At 38.7% G+C, this 5,848-nt stretch overlaps 1 pseudogene; it reads left to right on the top strand.

Annotated features, from left to right (window-relative positions):
* Positions 1-2,601: 2,601 nt before the first annotated feature.
* LOC116848096 lies at positions 2,602-3,213 on the top strand (annotated as a pseudogene).
* Positions 3,214-5,848: the final 2,635 nt, after the last annotated feature.

Raw genomic sequence — 5,848 nt, 5'->3', positions numbered from 1 at the left:
AAAAGTATCTATATAGGTAGATATACGATAATTTCGTATCTCGTAAATACATCGCTGATATAGGTATAAGATAGCTCGAAAGCATACGATAGTGTATGTTTAAAGATAAATTTTTATCGGGACTGCATAGTTTTGGAGAGTAAACTCTACTACCTGAAAAGATTTATCCTCCTCAAATATCTCGAATTTTCTGGAATATTCGAGAATATTCTAGAAGGCGGCGCAGACGGGTGATACGAGCTGGAGAGGGGAAAAGGCCGTCGAAAAACTATCGCGAGCGAAAAGCGGAAAGGGGAGGGCCACAAGATCGATGAAAAAAAAATATATATATATATATATGATACATAAATGCATGTTTATCTGATACATATGAATTTTATACTAACGAGATGCGTATTTTCAGACAACCATACATATATATGATCGATGTAATGTTCATAAGTAAATAATGTATTCATGGTAGCAGGTTTTAAATATAAAGACTTATTAAATAATGTAAGTTCTACAGTTTTGGAATCACGCATCTTACAAAATTCCATTACCAAATCTTGAATCGACAGCGGAGAAAACGGTGGTTTGTCAGCTTGCAGAAGTCGTTGGATGTCAAGACGTTTTCCTATTAGCTTTCTCCAAGTTTTTGTAGGTAATGTTAATTGATTGCCGCAATTGTCCCCGAGAATTATTTCCATGGTGGGCACGGATCCTACACTGATTCCAATCTCCAAATATTTGTACGACGTTGCAGTCAGAACATACTTGCGTCCCAAGATACGAGCAGTATAACGCGGTTGCGAAGTGCTATAAAAAAATATAACAAAAGTTAAATGTATAAGAAAACAATTTAAACTGAAAAAAGTGTATAAAAATTTGCATTAATACTTATTTTTCACGTCTTTTCTTGCATGGTGGGATGTCGCCATCATCATCATGTTGAATGGGTGAGTAATAATTTGCGCGCGTGTGTGCAGCATTCATTTCAGCTCCGTACATTTTGATTCTTTGCCGTATCCGGAAACTACCACCAAACCTCGTCTGTACAGAGCGATTAACGAAACCACTATACGAGTTTCTATTAATACAGACAAGTCCTCACCAACGTTTTTATCCCCTCTCTCTTATTCGTCTTCGGAATTATTAACATATGTATTTTCCGAAACTAGATAATAAATCTATGACACAGCGTCGTAGTCATATTCTTTTTTACAAATATTAGAATAATATCTATTAGAGGTCGATTCGTATGATTTCATACACTATCCATATATTTATAACGAAAAGGAGCTAGGCTTAAGTGAATATTGTATTACGTTTTAATTATTCAAAAGACTTAGCACTGCATCAAAAACGCTGGATTGATACAACGGAAACTGTAATCGCTAAAGGAATGCGACAAGGGCCGTGTTAAAATAAACAAGAGAAAGAAGCGGTGGTCCGATGCAATGACATTACTTGAGGTGCGAGATGAATTCGATCTTCAGTGAAGCTGGGAGGCTCGTTCGTAAAACACTAGCAGTAGATTTTTTCCTCTCTACGAACCCAGACTTTCCGCACGAGTATGAAATTGTTTTATCATGGCATCAATAGTGTGCGCATGAGAAGTCCGTATGGAGTAATTAACTGTTGGAATCAATTAGCTATAAAACCGAATGATGAATTGAGAAATTTTCAGTGTGTTGTGAAAAAATGGGAGAACTCACACAAATCGAACGAGAACTATAGGAACAGTCGGCTCAACTAAGTTTGCGAGACGAGTACGACGCGTGGTGCAAAAGTGTGACGAGTGCATCAAATCGTTGGAAGAACATAGTCGGGCTAAACGACTGCGATTATCAATCGGTGCTAGACAGTCGTTGATTGCTCGAATTGCGCAACTCGAGGGTAAAAAATACGTTGCGCATACGTTTCACGCGGGTACCGGACATAGCGCGAGAAACGTAAGACACGTTTGGCGCAAGGTTGATACCGTGTTCGATAGTCGCGTATTAACCGGTGTTGTCATCAACGCGAACCATATTGAACCTCGTTAATTTCTCGAGGATGCTCGAACTATGGTGCTCAAGCGCGTACGGGATGTAATGGAGAGACAAGATGTGAAAGTAACACTGTGTTTAACGGTGAATTAGTCGCGGGTGAAAAACGTGCGGTAAAGATCATCAATACGAAAAACTGTGAACTCTTGCCTGCGTCCTATTTGCAAGAGTGGTACGAGCGACGCACTGTTGAGTTCACTTTGACATCGTTGGAGGAATTCCAGAAACGCGATAGCGGGTGAGCGCTATCGCGAATACTCAATCTTACGATCAACGTGAACAAATACAATACGTTGCACGTGAACAAATACAATCCGGGTGTCACTTTAAGTTACCGCGTGAAATACAGCTGAAACGAGCAGTGATTAATGTTAAATCTAACGACAATGTGTGTTTCGCATGGGCGGTGGTCACTGCTCTACACCCAGTCGAAAGATACACAAATCGCACATTATCGTATTCCCACTACACGAGTGTACTTAATTTTCAAGACATTGAGTTTTCTATGAAGATTATTCAAATAACAAGATTTGAACGATTAAACGATATATCCATTAATGTATACAGTATCATGGGAGAAAAAAACGAAACGTCTACCATTGTTCCAATACGTTTCACCGATGGAAAGAGAGAGAAGCACGTCAACTTGCTACACATTTCGAATCCTCGAGACCACAACGCGGGACATTTCGCCTGGATCAAAAACTTATTCCGGCTCGTGAGCTCGCAGTTGAGCAAGTATAAAGTCAGAAAATATATCTGCGATCGGTAAGTATATTTCATGAATTCAATATATCAGAAGTATGCAATAAAACGATAGTAAATAAAAATTGCAATGTTTGTAGGTGTCTGCACTATTTCTATTCCAACGAGAAGCTGGAGAGTCACACCACAGACTGCCAAAAATTGAATGAATGCGCCATCATTCTGCCGACTGAGGAAAACAAGTGGCTAAGCTTCCGCAATTACAGCAGGAAGGAGCGAGTCCCATTTGTAATGTACGCTGGAGAAGATCGCAAAGAATGGGGAGGATCACAAATCGCACACGTATCAGCATCACAAGGTATTTAGCATAGCGTATTACTTGCATTGTTCATACGATGATTCATTATCATATTTTCGGAGCCGTCGCGATGTTGATTGTATTTCATGGTTCGTCGAGCAACTCGAAGAGTTAGCGTAAAAGTAATTTTATCAACCAATGTTCCTATGGAAACTTTGTCGAAAGAACAGTAGGCGGCATTCCATAACGCGACGCACTGTCACGTATGTGAGAAACCATTTGCGGCGAAGGATACGCGCGAATGCGATCATTGTCATTTCACCGGACGGTACAGAGGTCCCGTTCACTCAAATTGTAATTTAAATTACAAAAATTCTTATTGCATTCCAATAGTTTTTCATAATTTATCCGGTTACGATTCATATTTTATCATTAAAGAAATAGCCAACGCATTTGAGGGTTCAATCGATGTACCGATAACAAAAGAAAAATACATTTCATTTATAAAGAACGTTCAAAATATTGCAGATAAATAAAAGAATGTTGTGAAATTGTGTATGATCGATTTGTACAAATTTCTCAGCAACAGTCTTGACAAATTGTCATCCTTTCTCAGTAAAGATAAGTTAAAAATTGTATGGTCAGAATTTCCAAAATTATCCGTCGAAGAGTTTGATTTATTGACGCGAAAAGGTGTCTTTCCGTACGAATACGTGGATTGCGTAGACAAGCTGCAGAATGTGTGTTTATCTTCGCGAGAATCGTTTTACAGTTCCTTGACGGGCGATACGGTATCCAACAGCGATTACGCGCACGCCGCGAAGATTTGGAAGCGGTTCTCCATTTAAACTTTGGACGAATACAGCAATTTGTATCTAAAGACTGATGTCTTGTTATTGGCTGACATTTTTGAAAATTTCCGCGGCAATTGTATCGCAAGTTACGGACTTAATCCCGCGTATTATTATACTTTGCCAGGATTCACATGAGACGCAATGTTGAAGTATACGGGTGTAAATTTCGAATTGCTCATCGATATCGATATGGTCATGTTTATCGAACGCGGTATACGCGGTAGTTTGCTCAAATAGATACGCGCGCGCAAATAACAAGTATATGCAATCTTACGACCCATCGAAGCCATCGTCATACTTGATATACTTTGATATGAATAATCTATACGATTGGACAATATGTCAACCGTTGCTCTATGCCGATTTTCGATGAAAATCGAAATTTGAGGATATATCAAACTTTGATGTATTCTCAATTGCATCAGATTCACCCATAGGATACATTCTCAAGGTCGACTTGGAGTATCCGCAAGGTTTACATGACGCGCACGTTGACCTACCGTTTTGTTCGACGCGCGATAAACCGCCCGGCAAACGAGAGGAAAAACTTCTCGTGACGGTATACAATAAGCAGATTATGTTATTCATTATCGCCTGCAGCAATGTACGCGGCAGCGGTCTTCGTATTATAAAGATACATTGTGTGCTCCAATTCACTCAATCTCTATGACTCCGCGATTACATTGAACTTAATACACAATTTAGAACTTGCGCGACAAATGATTTTGAGAAAAATTTGTATAAATTGATGAACAATACGGTATTTAAAAAAACTATGAAAAATGTTCGCAATCAGGTAGACGTAAAACTATTGGCAAAATGGGACGGGCGGTATGGTGCCCAGGCAATAATCGCAAAACCAAATTTTTACAGTAGAAGCGTTTTCGCCGAAAACTTAGTTGTCATTGAATTATGAAAACTCATGGTAAAATTCAACAAGCAGATCTATGTGGGTATGTGCATCCTCGACATATCAAAGGTTTGCTTGTACAAATTTCACCACAAGTACATGTCTCCTCTATATCGCGACAAATGTAAAATTATATATACAGACACCAATAATTTGATTTATCATATTCAAAGCGTTGACATTTATGAATATATGAAACGTGATATTGACAAATTCGATAAGAGCGATTATCCCGTTGACAATGTGTACGGTATACCGCTTGAAAATAAAAAAAGTGCCAGGCTCGATGAAAGATGAAAACAATGGAGCGATTATGACAGAATTTATCGGACTTAGAGCGAAGATGTACGCGCTGAGAGTAAACGGTAAGAAGGACACGAAAAAGGCCAAAGGCGTAAAGGGTAATGTCATAGCGCGAACTATTACTTTCGACGATTATGAGCGGTGTTTGAGAGAGGAGATCAAAACGACTCGTCGCTAATCATGCATAAGATCTAAGTTGCACGAAGTATATACAGTATCCGAAACGAAAATCGCTCTGAGTCCGTACGACGACAAGCGGTATATCGTGTCAGATTCGACCGATACGTTACCATGGGAGCATTATCGTATACCACTGTAAAACGTTTATATTAGGTTTAAAACATGTGTAACCTAAGACACATTAGGTTAGGATATAATAATGTCGAATGTGATAATAAGTACATTATTTTTATATAAAATAGAAGTTTGATAGTAGTTTGCGATGGTGTGCGATTGTTAATAAAGTTTCAGTGTGTGTTACAATAATCGTTTATTGATTATTTTAATAAAATATCAAATGCATTTTACAATACATTATTTTTTAGTATCCATAAGTTATACGAATCGCTAAATCTGAACCATTTCACGTAAACCTTGTCACCTTCTCTGCGCAATACTTTTTCCACCAGGTATACATCAGGATTGTTAACACGATGCAGTTCATGTTCGTAGAATCCTCCGGCGACAAGCTGTCCGTGAAAATCCTCGAGCAGATAATTTACGGTTAGTTACTTACCTGTACTTTGGC

Source organism: Odontomachus brunneus, unplaced genomic scaffold, assembly GCF_010583005.1.
Source record: "Odontomachus brunneus isolate Ranch 3 - 2012 unplaced genomic scaffold, Obru_v1 Obru_scaffold_089, whole genome shotgun sequence".
Lineage (NCBI taxonomy): Eukaryota > Metazoa > Arthropoda > Insecta > Hymenoptera > Formicidae > Odontomachus > Odontomachus brunneus.
This window is presented reverse-complemented; position numbering and strand designations above follow the sequence as displayed.